This window comes from Priapulus caudatus, unplaced genomic scaffold, assembly GCF_000485595.1.
Source record: "Priapulus caudatus unplaced genomic scaffold, Priapulus_caudatus-5.0.1 Scaffold1083, whole genome shotgun sequence".
NCBI classification, from domain to species: domain Eukaryota; kingdom Metazoa; phylum Priapulida; class Priapulimorpha; order Priapulimorphida; family Priapulidae; genus Priapulus; species Priapulus caudatus.
This window is the reverse complement of record NW_014578144.1, coordinates 76,752-91,751: the sequence shown is the minus strand read 5'-3', so window position 1 is coordinate 91,751 and position 15,000 is coordinate 76,752. Positions and strand designations below refer to the sequence as shown.

At 40.8% G+C, this 15,000-nt stretch overlaps 1 long non-coding RNA gene across 1 annotated transcript in view; it reads left to right on the top strand.

Annotated features, from left to right (window-relative positions):
* Positions 1-5,616: 5,616 nt before the first annotated feature.
* Positions 5,617-15,000, top strand: part of LOC106815289 — a 22,935-nt gene continuing 13,551 nt past the window's right edge. Inside the window, exon 1 of the long non-coding RNA XR_001394726.1 lies at positions 5,617-5,627. This is a non-coding gene — a long non-coding RNA (uncharacterized LOC106815289). The remainder of the gene's footprint in view (positions 5,628-15,000) is intronic.

Below are 15,000 nucleotides of genomic sequence, written 5' to 3'. Positions count from 1 at the left end.
TTCGAACCCCCCGAACCCCCCCTGGCTACGGGCCTGTATATATATATATATAGGATTAGCGATCATCTCATGAATAATAATAACTTATCGTGTGGAGATGCGCCCTGCATCACAATGGCGGCCGGCATCGATGTGCAGCCGCGTGCGTGGCCTGCTCTCTATAGGTGAGCAGCAGCGCACACTTTTCCTTCGCATTGACGAGAGGTGGCATCGTGATCCTGCATCGGCGGCAATGACATGGTCCAGTCACCAGTCTTCTAAACCATGGTCTAATAACGCATAACCTGAAAAAGGTCTGACTAGCTGACAACCAGGACTTTTCATCATCGCTGACTTCACTGCAGTTACGTCTGTAGATTTATGCAGTCATGTGCGCAAAGTAGCTGCATATGCATGTATATACACAGCGAAAGATCTCTGAACATTTATTGCGTGGAGTAGTAATTAAAACAATCGTGTATGTATGAGATTTTGCGCCGCAGACATTGACACTATGAACATCTCTCAGATGTGCGTGGTGCTCATTGTTACGTATATATCAACAGCGCCGTGCTATCTCCGTGTGTCGGCGACTACATACGACGTAGGTGAGTGCTAAATCCTCATACCTCTACGGAACAATTTTGTGAATTAAGTCTCACTATTGATAAACTAGCGATACCATTTCCATCAAGTTAATATTGCCGTTGATGAATAAGTGATGCTAATGTAGCCATGCTTGCACATTAATACATATACACACACACATATACGCATATATATACTATAAAAGGAAACAGCCCATTTTTTGTTAGCTATGTTCTCTGAATCTGCTCGCATGATTTGAAATTGCTTGACTGTAAACGATGCATTATCGTTGCAATTTGAAGCCGTTTTATTTAACACTGGTGTACCGATACCATACCGGTATATCGATCGACGTCACTACCATTAACCAATGTAGTACGTGTTGTTGACAGCTTGCGCTGTGGAGCTATGTTCTCTGAATCTGCTCGCATGATTTGAAATTGCTTGACTGTAAACGATGCATTACCACTCATAGAGTAATATTGGCGCACTTTTGCAATGATGAAAACAGGATAAAGTTGAATTTGAAGCCGTTTTACTGGCTAAAAATAGCATACCAGTGTATCGAAGCGACTACCATTAACCAATGTAGTACACGACGTTGCCAGCTTGCGCTCTGGCGCAGTGGTAACACGCTTGCGTCATACGTTAGGGGTCGTCAGTTCGAAACTCGACAGCCGCGGAAATAAATAAAACATATGTTTCTCCCCAGGCGCGCAACTTCTTTCTTTCATCCTAAATATATGCATATTTAAAATATATTTAATTTAAAATGTATACTATAAAAGGGAAACAGCGAATTTTTATTAGCTAAATTATTTTTAATTTAAGGAATTCCCCTCATGGGATTCCCCTGGGATATCCCAAAATCCATAATGAGGCTCTTCACGACAATGTGCTCACCACATATCTTCACGTTCCGTTGAGTTTGACGCCGAAAACTTTGTTGGTACAGCTGTATTAGCTGAGTTAATACACGTTAATATATCTCCTGCACTTAAGGTAGGTTTTCCGAAATATCAATATGCCTGTTTCTTGAATAACAATAATAGTTCGTAGGCCTACACAAACACAGTGACCATGTTTGCCCAGTCAATAAATGGCATTATTCCTGCCGATTGTCACCAATTCCTGCATGAATTATGTATTGTTGACCCCCAGACAGCCCCACAGACAGTGATTATCAACTGCTGACCAGAAAGCTCCTGAAATTATTAACTGCTGACCAAACAAATTGCTGATATTGGGGATTTCAAGTATAATATCAATTATTACAAACTGCTGATATAATTCCATATTAGGCATAAAATAAAAAAAAAATGTCTGTTTACGGTTCCAAATCAATTTTTTTAAAGGGTAGGTCGTAATTTTTTTACTTAAAATTTTTTTTTAAAGTCAAAAACACCAAAACTATCATTCAATGTGTTAATTTTCTACAACTTTAAACCCCGATACATATTTTGATGAAAAAATGATAGAAAAATATTGTTTAGAAAGACCGTCCAAAACCCGTCTTACAAGTAGGCAAACCCAGGGCGATGTACATTCACACACAGCACACAAAGACCAAAAACATACTTTACAAAGAAGCCCTTGATCCTTAGGTGAGCTACAACACTAATACACTCATTCATGAATTCCCACTGTCCGAAGAACGGGTACTTTGCTAGTACACACACACACACTCAAACAAACATACACGCATACACATATATGCATACACACATGCGCGCCCTCGCCCACTCATGCACACGCAACGCGCGCACGCATTCCGCACGCACACGCGCGCGCACAACACACACACACACAACACACACACACACACACACACACACACACACACACACACACACACACACACGTACACACAAATACCCACTCACACAGGTACGCACAAGCACGCGCGCACACACTCTCCCTCACGTTCGCATATATATATATATACATATATATTATATAATGATTGACTGCATCGGTTTGGCTAATGCACGCTTCCGCGTTTTCCATACGCCGATCTAGTTTATCTCCTCGTCTGCGAGGTTGCTTCCTATACACCGATGTCAGCTTTTAAGAATCTTAAGCCTTGGTCGTCGTGCAATGTGGGAAGAGTGTGGCGCTCATTGAGTGACCTAAGCTTCCTTCGTTATTCGGATTAATGAGGATTAACGAGACACGACGTTAAATAACGAGTTAAAATCCATCTAATAAGAAAATACCATTCTGACGACAATGCAGATTCGTGAATAACATTTTTCGTACATTCTACCGTAACGCATGTCGTCATCGTATAATCGTGATCGAGATTTATCCACGCATGCGAGGGTGCGGTTTGGTGCTAATTAATTCCAGCAAGGTGTTTTACTGCGTTCCACTGTGTATTTACTTATCCACACGCACTGTAGTTTACTATACACATACCTTACATACGTAATATTATTAATTGACAATATTTTGTAGATAAACACATCATTTGCCATTATAATAATTTATGATGTACAATTAAAGAAAAGCACGCAAGAATAGTCACTGTGTAAGGCGAAATTTTTAAATGAATACCATTGTTGAGAAGTGTTATATAACTGAAATGTAGTATTGTATTCGTTTTGTGCTCGACAATGATTTTGTTAATAAGTATCAGTAATAAACATTTTGATTGAACATGTTACCTATGCTTGTTAAGGTTGTTTTTGCTACGGTTTTCGTTATTCACCCGACAGGGTCGACATAACAACCATATCACATCGTAACAAAGCAACAATGGCTGCTATGGGAAAATCTACAAATATCATATGCCTAAAATCTTGAAATTGGTTCAAACCAAGCATCCATCTGATAAGAAAATACCATTCTGACAACAATGCAGATTCGTGAATAACATTTTTCGTACATTCTACCATAACGCATGAACTAACCATTGAAGATTACAGCGTAATCGCTAGACAGAATATAGCTAGGGTTGTTTTACAAGTATTGCTTTTCATTAACAGTTGTAGTCGTGGAAGCTTCAGATATCTCCGCAGACCTTATAGCTGCAGCTACTACTCTAGTCCGTGAGATAAACAACAGTAGTTTATTGATGCCTGCCGCGCAACTTACGTTGTCAACGTATCACTGGGAGGACATTGAAAGTGACAGAAACGGTAAGTAAGTGTGCGTTAGTAACGTTGCGCGTGAAGAGTTATTCAGTTTGCTTTTCTTTTCTACAAAAATCCGGATCATTGATCTCGAAATACATCCCTTTACAACGTAAGGCAATGTCAACCTACTAGAGTTACGGCTTCACAAATACATCGGCTTAATCCACGATATAGAATCGTGTAGCTATCTCTACGAATAACCGAGTAGTGGGGACTGTCGGAATCTGCATCTGGCAAATCTAATTCTAATTATGATGTACTCTTTTATTTTTGAAGTTCTTTTCATTTTCAGTATGTCTTTTCCCGATGAACAACACCATAGCTGTCATCGCCTCTGTGAACTGTGCAAATTTACGAACACTTGGCAGAGCCGTCGGCCACCAACAATTGCCACTCTTGTACGCGCGAGTTCCAAACTGTGACGTCACCGAGTCGGCGTTCTATATTCCTGTATCATCGGATCATGCGCTCCTCACTGACGTCCTGCGTGACATAATCGAGACACATGAGATCAGTGACATGGTCGTGTTCTACGACAACACTAAAGGTGAATTCTCCGAATGGTCCAAATCAATTTCGCGGCAATATAATTCAATGTAGTTTTAAAATCATAATACTATATAGTCTGACTCTGATACGCAAATGGCTATATCATTTGGCCTTAATTCTCACTGGGTTTACGTTAGAAATGTTTAATTCTATTTCTTTTCTCTCACACAACTAAAGTAGGTACTGATATTCGCAGATTTCGCAATGATTCATAAGTTCATAGATGAGACGAATGTCAAGGAGTTCGTTCGAAAAGTAGTTATCGTGTACATTGACGAAGCATCTACTGAACGTAGCGTGGATGCGGCTGTCCATAAAATTAGGGAAACCAGGTTAACAGTAAGAGCATACGTGGTCATCTGCTCGCCGGCAACAACAAGCAGCATACTCAAAGCGGTTAGTGACTAATTATTCGTCGGGTAGTAATTAATACGTGATATTATAGGTTCAGTGATATAGAGTCTAATATGGAATCCACATTATTTCATTACGATTTAAATTACCTTTGTTGATTAGGTATATGGAATGATAGAGAATTCAATACTCCTTTAAATTGTTCACGATATAAATTCAGAACATATTGTTCTAACTTTCGCCTGTGCATGTTACATCCCCAACTGTAAATTTTGTGCCCAACTGTAAATTAGTACAAGTATTAGCATTAGTACAAGTATTAGTATAGAACAAACACTGACATTTGATGATCTTCCAACAGTCTGGTAATTCTACGCTGCTTCAAGAAACAGTAAGCCACTGTTTGTTTGTTTTTTCTCTGTAGGCTACAGCGTTGAGACTGGTAACTCATAGCGCTTACTGGATAGTCACCGATGAAACTCTTTCTGAACACATTTCTATAATGGATACGCTGACGGATATCAAGGAAGGCAACTTCCTCACAATACGGAGAAAATTTCCTCTGAGAATATACGAAGCAAGCGACGCCTACGTGACGGATTCGTTGATATCATTAGGAATTGTACTCGATAATATGGTGACTTTGTATAACCTCAGCTAACGCGCATGTATATGCTGGGTATATAGGCGAATACGAGATATAATCAGATATTTTTAGTGTAGGCCCTACATGATCATTCTAATTTGTTAAATGTTGGGTTCCTAACGATTGTGCTACCTTCAGATAAATAGGCCCTATGACCAGTTAAATTCAGGTGAATGAATTCTATTTCGTTAGCCTTGTACTAATAATAAAATAATGCCAATAAGCTCACTACGGTTACTCTACTAACGGAGTTATTTGTGGTTAGTTGTTTTTAACCAATAATCTTACAGATCTCATCATACGAAGCTGTGCAGCGTTTGGACATGCGGTTGATGCAAGCAGCAATTATAAGCGTGGCGCTGACATTAGACAGCGTCATCGTCAACGCAAATATGTCACCTTTATTGCCACCTTTCGCTAGCTGCCTATCATCCATGCAGTCGTCAAACAGGAAGAAATTCATTGAAACATACGAGGTAACCCATTTTGTGTAGCATGATGGATTTATTTGACAACGCTTGGATCCGTGTGCACGGTAGGCAGCGGATAATACTGCTCTATTGCAAATATATTTTCGACAATGTTGACGACAGGAAAAGGGTAATATCTGCCCGTAATGTATAATCGTAACAACAGCGCAGCATGGAATGGCGTGCGGAAAGAGGAGCGACAGTAGCTGTAGTGTTTAATTGCTATACAGGTATATATGTGAAAATGCATCTACGTGCAGCTGTGGCTACTCTATGTACTTGCCAACATGTTTTCATCCGTTATTTTGCATGGACATATTTTGATACTACGTCGCCATATTGGTACTGAATTTACCCAAAATCGCTAGTAAAACACAACCTGTAGCTGTGCGAAATATATCGATTAGACGACTCACTTAAGAGGAAAATGAAGAGAGAGGGGTAACTGCGCTGCGTATAAGAAATGTTAGGAATTTAATGTCTGACTCAATTAACCGCCAAACTTCATAATTATGTTTAAATAGTGCAGTGTATTTAGAACCCAAGTGTCCAGTGATGCACGACAAAGTAAGAATGATGAACAAACATGCATGTAATGAACCTGTAAGTAAATACGAGTATCGTTTTCGTGTAATAGTTAGTTCAACCAAGGCTGCGCGTGGAAGATAACGACACCGAGTTTGATCTGCACGGTTTCTACGACGAATCTAGCAAGGTGCGCACACAACTTGTGGCAACTTGGACGCAAGCAAAAGGATTAAATGAGTACGATCACCTCTTCCTGAACACCCACGCCAACCTCCATCAAAGACAACTATTGATATCGTCAACGCCGGTAAAACGTTATGATAAAAAGCAGAAATGCCTTCGTATTATTTTAATGCAGTCGTAAACGCCTTGTTTTGACTTGCACAACCACGACTAGCTTTGCTATTGCTACTAATGTCCAATTGCGTAATATTTACATAGCTATTGCAGTTAATGGTGCAACTGTGACACACGCAGACATTGCCAGTCTATAATGAGTATAACGCATTAGGGGTATATTGGATGCTAGGTATATTAGATAAACCGTTATTTTATAGATAAATTACGATATTAATAATTATTTTATTATATTACAAGTTCATGTACCGCTGTAACGAAAGTGCATCTCTCGGGTATTTGCAGTATGCGCCATTCCAGTTTAAGCGCGAATTACCCGATGGGACGATTGTGTGGGACGGCCTAGTTTTTGAGATAGTACAAGAACTAGCGGCGAGGCTTAATTTTACGTGAGTAATATTATGATATTACTATACATCACAATAAAAAATAAGACCCATTTACTCAGATTTTGCAGAAAGAGGTTTCTAGTTGATGTTTCTGTGTGAATAGTTACTGTTCGTGAAATCGGTTCTAGGTACTTGGGGGAAATTCAGTCTCATCTGTAAGCCAGTATATTCTACGTTAGGCATTCTACGTTCATTACAGAAAACACGTGGGCTCTGTGTGTTGATTACAGATTAAACAATACGTCTTATACCCCATACAGACTGCAAAATTTGATATGGTATTAAACTAGCGCGCGTCAGGCCCGGGCCGGACGCGCGCTAAATCGTAGCGTACAGACTGCATATTTGATCCTGCTTTTATCGTCTCTGCTCAGCTCGCCACGTCACCCCGCAGACAGCGAGGTACAGCGAGCGTACAATTACGTGACCTAAATAAGGATATGCGCATGCGTATTGCAATTTAGCACCCGGTCTGGCCCGCTTGTTGCGTACAGACACACACAACGGGCTATCTTATCCCGGGCTAAGTTAGCCCGGGGCTGGCCCTGCTTCATTTGCGGGGCCAACTTGGAGCGGACCAGCGAGTATTTTGAGCGGGATAGCGTGTATACACACTGCAAATATTTGGCGCGGGCCTGGCGCCCGCTAGTTTAATACCATTTCAAATTTGCAGTCTGTACGGGGTATTAGTGTTCTATATAATTAATATATTGAAGACATTATATTAAATCCATTTGGTGTATAATAATTACTTGCATAATATCATATACACGTATGATGGATACACTCATATTTTTCCCGTAACGTATTATAATAATAAAAATATTTCAACTTTTTTTGCGATCGTAGGTACCGAGTAATAGAACCGCCCGACAACGAATTCGGTGTAGAGAACGATGATGGTTCATGGACTGGGATAATTGGTCAAGTTACTAGAGAGGTAACGAAAGACGTGACCCCCGAATTGCTTTTAAGTATATATTTATCATGCTTCTGCCTACAATGCGCATCTTTCGTTATATTTCCGAAAATTAGCTGTAGAACTACATTTTTGTATCACGCGCACACAAATGCGCGTACACACACATACACGCGCACACTTCACAAGTTGCCTATAACCTGTATTCAGACCCATAGAACTACCAAATATCTATATGACGTCATGTTATACGCACGAGCGTACTTAACAAAATATTCAGATTACTTATTTACTTTAGGTAAATTATCAATGCTGTTCTACGCTTGGTACGTAAATATGGAATATGGAAGTCCCGCCAGCGTCACAGTGGACGCTGCGCATTTTCTATGCATCGTCAATCATATTGCATACAATACGAAAATGACCCGGATAACTCGCGCACAATGACACGAGTAGTACAAATCGCTTCGAGGACTCACGTGACTTGGATGGCCCACTCCCGATTATTCGATTAAATGATATATATATATATATATGACCACAGTCTGTAGTAGACGAACAACATTTCATCGCAATATACCGCTCAATATCCTGCTTAGTGTTTGATTACTGGCGCGTTATATTATTATTTTATATAATTATATATTATACCTTATATATAGATATTATATATAAGGTATAAAGAGATAATGTTTTAATGCTACTCCTGACGTTCACATAGCCTCCATTTATCGTGTAGCTCGACTGTATAATGCAGGCTACCATAGCCGAAACTACTTGAAGTGTTCATACCAGAACTGAATAATCTTCTGAGAAATAACAACTTTAGAATAAATGTCAATAAAAATTATAAATAATAATAATAATAATAACAATAATGTTAGGCTTTTCGCTTTGCAATGATTCTGTCTAATTGCCAAATTATGTTAAATAGGTAGGGAGCTGGTAAATTGGGGTTATGATTCTTTATCGGAAATGCGGTCAACTTCGTCTCATCAGAGATTAAAGCGCGAGGCTTAAATCGATTTACCTGATAGAGCCGAGTGAATGAAAGAGGGCAACGGATTATTCTGAGGCTTGCCAAATGGCGTATCATGTGATTCGTGAAAATTGCAGTCACCATCATGCATGGGCGTCGTATTACACACACACGCACACGCACACGCGCACGCGCACGCGCGCGCACACACACACACACACACACACGCACACACGCGCACACACGCACACACGCACACACATACACACACACACACACACACACACACACCACACACAACACACACACACACACACACACACAACAATATATATATATTATATATAAATATAATATATATATATATACATATATATGTATATATATATACGTATATAAAGAATCAATTTTGCTGGAAATGTGACAGGAAAGCGCCATGCTATACGTCACGCGGCGCTTAAATTAAACATCACTCGTTCATTAATCGTGGATAGAAGCGTGAACGATGCTTACGTCGCTTAATCGCAATTACAGGCGGTGCACTGAACATATACGAGAGATATTATTGAGCGAGGCCTGTCACAGAATCCAAAGCGACATCGTCGCTGTTCGCCATTACAAGCGACATAGGCTTATATCAATCAGGTTAGGTGTGACCGTGTCCCACATTAGTTGCGTATTGTTTCCGTGCACGCAGGTCTCGTGTTATAGATCCTTAAATTATGTAGACGAGGTGGACACGCAACGGCGATGTTGTTTCTACGCGTAGTTCCGGCGAATATATATGCCCCCGAAATCCTGTATTGGTTTCGCACGTTTTCGCAGGAATTCCTTTATATTTATGTTGTGCGGAATCCATACTCTTGACAAAGAATAAATAGGGCCGGCAGTACCTTGATATATATATATATATATATATATATATATATATATATATATATATATATAACATACACCCCAAACACGCAAATAGCTGGAGGTGACCAACACTGACGCCTTGTATGCATGTTGTCCTGTAATTATGTCTACAATCGTTCAACTTCTCATTTGAAAAAATAGTCATCAATGCTCCACGGCGTATAAACAACAGATGGTACGGCGCACCGAATGTAACCTGGCAAAATGTTTTATTAGCACATTATCGACTTGATGGCTGTACTGTTATTTTCATGATGCTGCATGAACCACTGATATGCCTATGCGTACGAACACGCGCGCACGCACGCACACAGGCATGTACGCACGTGCACACAGACACACACACGCACACACACACACACACACACACACACACACACACACACACACACACACACACACATACACACATACACATACACACACACGCGCGCACACGCACACGCATGCACACAAGCACGCACGCACAGACGCACGCACGCACGCACGCACGCACGCCAGACGCAGATCCAAATGCGCAATAAAGGTAGCGAGAGAAGAGAGAGAGAGAGAGAGAGAGGAGAGAGAGAGAAGAGAAAGAGAGCGAAGAGGAAGGGTAGAAGGGAAGAGAGTGGAGGCAGTGAGCGAAGAAGCAAATGGATGATTTCGGAGATCGGAGGTTTTACATGTTGTAAAATGCGTCTCTTTTTTTATATTTTTAGAGATTGACTTTGCCGCATCAATATTCAGCTGTCCATTACGCGAGAGCAGGCTGTCGATTTCACGGTTGCAATCTACAACGAGCCGTCAACATTTGCTCTCCGCAAGCCGCAACGAAGAAACCGCGCTCTGGACGAACGAAGTAAACTGAAAAACCTGTTATACGCAGAAACGTCACTGACTGTAAAAGGCGATATAATCGATGGATTGTAATATATACACCGTAATACTGAGCAAATACCTCAAAAAACCCATTTATTTTGTTCATGATTGATTTTCTTTTAACGACATAACGTCTTTCTTTGTTGCAACATTTCAAACATAATAATTGAATTTCCTTGCATTTTTCCTGCCAAATAAATTCATCGTCATTATGCGTGTAACTATCATGTTCGTCTGTGTGACTCGTGCGTCATGACGTCATGTGACTGTCATGCTGGTCTTAACTGTTATTGGCAGGGCTAATGATCATGAATACACGTTTTCAGTTAGCAAAATGTTGAATATTCAAAATATTTCAATTTCCTTTACAGCATTTTGTCGTTGTACATTTTTGATATTGCTATAAATTTGATATTTGCTGTCCTTATAGTTAAAGTTGCTTTAATCAGTAATCCGTGATCAGAAAGTGATAACACAGTACAGAGTTGATGCTTGCATTTTCAGGTGCTTATTGACCCATTCCGATGGAACGTCCTGGTAAGCATTTTAGCTTCTGGACTCATGATGGCCCCGCTGTTGTGGTATACTCACAGGAAAACAGAATGTTTCCATCAAAATAAAGTAATCACTAGTAAGAAAGGACTTTCAGCTTCGGAAATGCAGATGGGTCATATGGGGATGCAGCCTGCAACAAGGTAGGCCTACGTTACGGTATCAGGAACCCGTTGTAACGTATGGATATGGTGTTAAATATGTAGTTTCGTGTATTTAATGTTAGTTTATGTAATTAATGTAGTTTTAACCCATTATTTATTATTTTAGGATAAATGAAAAAAAACAGAGTAAGCAGCCGTGTGTGCGCGCGCGTGTGCGTGTGCGTGTGCTTGTGCGTGTGCGTGTGCTTGTGCGTCGTGCCGTGTGTGCGTGTGCTGTGGCGTGTGCGTGCTGCCCGTGTGCGTGTGCGGCGTGTGTGCGTGTGCGTGGTGTGCGTGTGCCCGCGATGTGTGTGTGTGTGTGTGTGTGTGTGTGTGTGTGTGTGTGTGCGCGCGTGTGTGTGCGTGTGTGTGCGTGTGTGCGTGTGTGTGCGTACCCGAGTGGTCACGCGTGCTCATGTATGTCGTTATATCGTCATGTCACTTGTCTGCTCTGTTGTTACTTATCCACTACTACTTGGTTTGGAGAACCTAATGACCTGTTAATTGAAAACAACTGTGTATGTCATATAATTGCTGAGAAATAACTTCTTGCTATATATAGCCTCTTTGATGATCTTTTTCATATTAGTTCCTAATCAGTTTTTCCGCACATATATTGTAGGTGGAACATGGCTGCCAAATCACCTATCTCCTCGAATGATCGTAGCAATCTGGTGGATATTTTCTATTGTTGTTGCTGCCATCTACACGGGCAATCTTATAGCCGTCTTGACGTTTCCGAGGTTTGAACCTGCCATTAACAGCCTCGAGGCGTTGGCTTCGCAGAGTGCAGTCAAACCTATTATTCCAAGAGGTGTCGCCCTCGAACAACTCCTTAGGGTAGGAGTCGCCATCATGCGCGTTTTGAATCCACTCAATTATACGTGAGCGCACTATTACGATCCGCGTTTTACAGCGTGCCTGCTGTATGTATGTAGTCTCCCGACGTCGATCATATCAGAAGTGCGCATTAGTGCCGCGAAAACCTTCGGCATGCTCAGCATGGGCAGGTGCATTTCATTTCCAACCTTAGGTAGCGATGAATTGGTGACATTGCCTTTGTAAATCAATGAAAGATATATGACTCAGATCCTTTGGATTTTTGTACGGATATGTACGTGGTGCATACTAGGCCCGAAGAGTATGAAGAGCATAGAAAGTATGATTTAGTGATTTACAAACCATTTCCCTAAAAAGTCCGTGATTGGCTGAAACTCAATAAAACTCAACCCGTTTGAGTGTTTGTAAACAACGAGGACGAATGCGTTCATCCTCCATGATAGGATCCATGAAACAGAGCACAGGAACTAAAAAATAATAATTTAAAAATAAACTTTCAGAAAGATCTAGGATGAATTAAAATTTTAAACATTAATTAATTAAATTAGGCTCAATAAAAAACTCGCTTTATAAGGTGGGCGAGAACGCGGTGGACTTGAGCTCGCCTATTTTCCTCATGCGTCGCCGCATGTAGCCCACGCTAAACTCACACTGAGATGGCGTTAGTTGTAATCTCATACATTCGTCCCATCGTGGCAGCAACGTGCACACATGTCGATATAGCTACTATGTACAACGATCTGATTGTATACAAGAACTTAAAGATTTTCGGCATTAAGTCTACAATAAATTTTGCAAAATGGTGGAACCTATATTATTTTTTAATTTCTGATTACGGTTGCGGAAGAGGTCTTATTATTAATTCAATTTTCCTTGTAATATTTCTGCTTTTGTTTAGATTTCCGAAAAGGACACCGTGTACGGGATGTTATGGCAAATGATTGAAACAGACACATCCACTTTGATTGACTACGATATCGACAGGGGATTGGAACGTGTGCGAACAGGGGGCTATGTTTACCTAGTCGACGAAACCTATCTTCAACTCGCCATATATCGAGATTTCCTTAAGACAGACAGGTAAACTCTCATTCTAATAAAATTGTTGTCACCCAACGTGGTTGATCAAGCGGACACAGCATACATACACGCAAGCGTATGTGCCAAATCATTCAATCACCTACGCACTCATTGTCAAGCAACAATTGCTGCATGCATATACGAATTCTACGTTGTACTGTCGTAATAGTTTTTATATAATATCCAAGATATGGAAAACTATTCTGGCTTCTCATTTATTAGCTCACCTTGACATCGTCAAGCTGAGCTATTGCCATGGGTCGTCGTCCGTCGTACGTCTCACGCACGCACGCACGCACGCAGACGCAGATCCAATGCGCAATAAAGGTAGCGAGAGAGAGAGAGAGAGAGAGAGAGAGAGAGAGAGAAAGAGAGCGAGAGGAAGGGTAGAAGGGAAGAGAGTGGAGGCAGTGAGCGAAGAAGCAAATGGATGATTTTCGGAGATCGGAGGTTTTACATCGTTGTAAATGCGTCTCTTTTTTTTTATATTTTAGGAGATTGACTTTGCCGCATCAATATTCACGATGTCCATTACGCGAGAGCAGGCTGTCGATTTCACGGTTGCAATCTACAACGAGCCGTCAACATTTGCTCTCCGCAAGCCGCAACGAAGAAACCGCGCTCTGGTACGAACGAAGTAAACTGAAAAACCTGTTATACCGCAGAAACGTCACTGACTGTAAAAGGCGATATAATCGATGGATTGTATATATACACCGTAATACTGAGCAAATACCTCAAAAAACCCATTTATTTTGTTCATGATTGATCTTTCTTTTAACGACATACGTCTTTCTTTGTTGCAACATTTCAAACATAATAATTGAATTTCCTTGCATTTTTCCTGCCAAATAAATTCATCGTCATTATGCCGTGTAACTATCATGTTCGTCTGTGTGACTCGTGCGTCATGACGTCATGTGACTGTCATGCTGGTCTTAACTGTTATTGGCAGGGCTAATGATCATGAATACACGTTTTCAGTTAGCAAAATGTTGAATATTCAAATATTTCAATTTTCCTTTACAGCATTTTGTCGTTGTACATTTTTGATATTGCTATAAATTTGATATTTGCTGTCCTTATAGTTAAAGTTGCTTTAATCAGTAATCCGTGATCAGAAAGTGATAACACAGTACAGAGTTGATGCTTGCATTTTCAGGTGCTTATTGACCCATTCCGATGGAACGTCTGGGTAAGCATTTTAGCTTCTGGACTCATGATGGCCCCGCTGTTGTGGTATACTCACAGGAAAACAGAATGTTTCCATCAAAATAAAGTAATCACTAGTAAGAAAGGACTCTTCAGCTTCGGAAATGCAGGATGGGTCATATGGGGATGCAGCCTGCAACAAGGTAGGCCTACGTTACGGTATCAGGAACGCGTTGTAACGTATGGATATGGTGTTAAATATGTAGTTTCGTGTATTTAATGTCAGTTTTATGTAATTAATGTAGTTTTAACCCATTATTTATTATTTAGTAATAAACTGAAAAAAAAACAGAGTAAGCAGCCGTGTGTGCGCGCGCGTGTGCGTGTGCGTGTGCTTGTGCGTGTGCGTGTGCTTGTGCGTGTGCGTGTGCGTGTGCGTGTGCGTGTGCGTGTGTGCGCGCGTGTGTGTGTGTGTGTGTGTGTGTGTGTGTGTGGTTGTGTGCGCGGGTGTGTGTGCGTGTGTGTGCGTGTGTGCGTGTGTGGTTCGCGTACCGAAGTT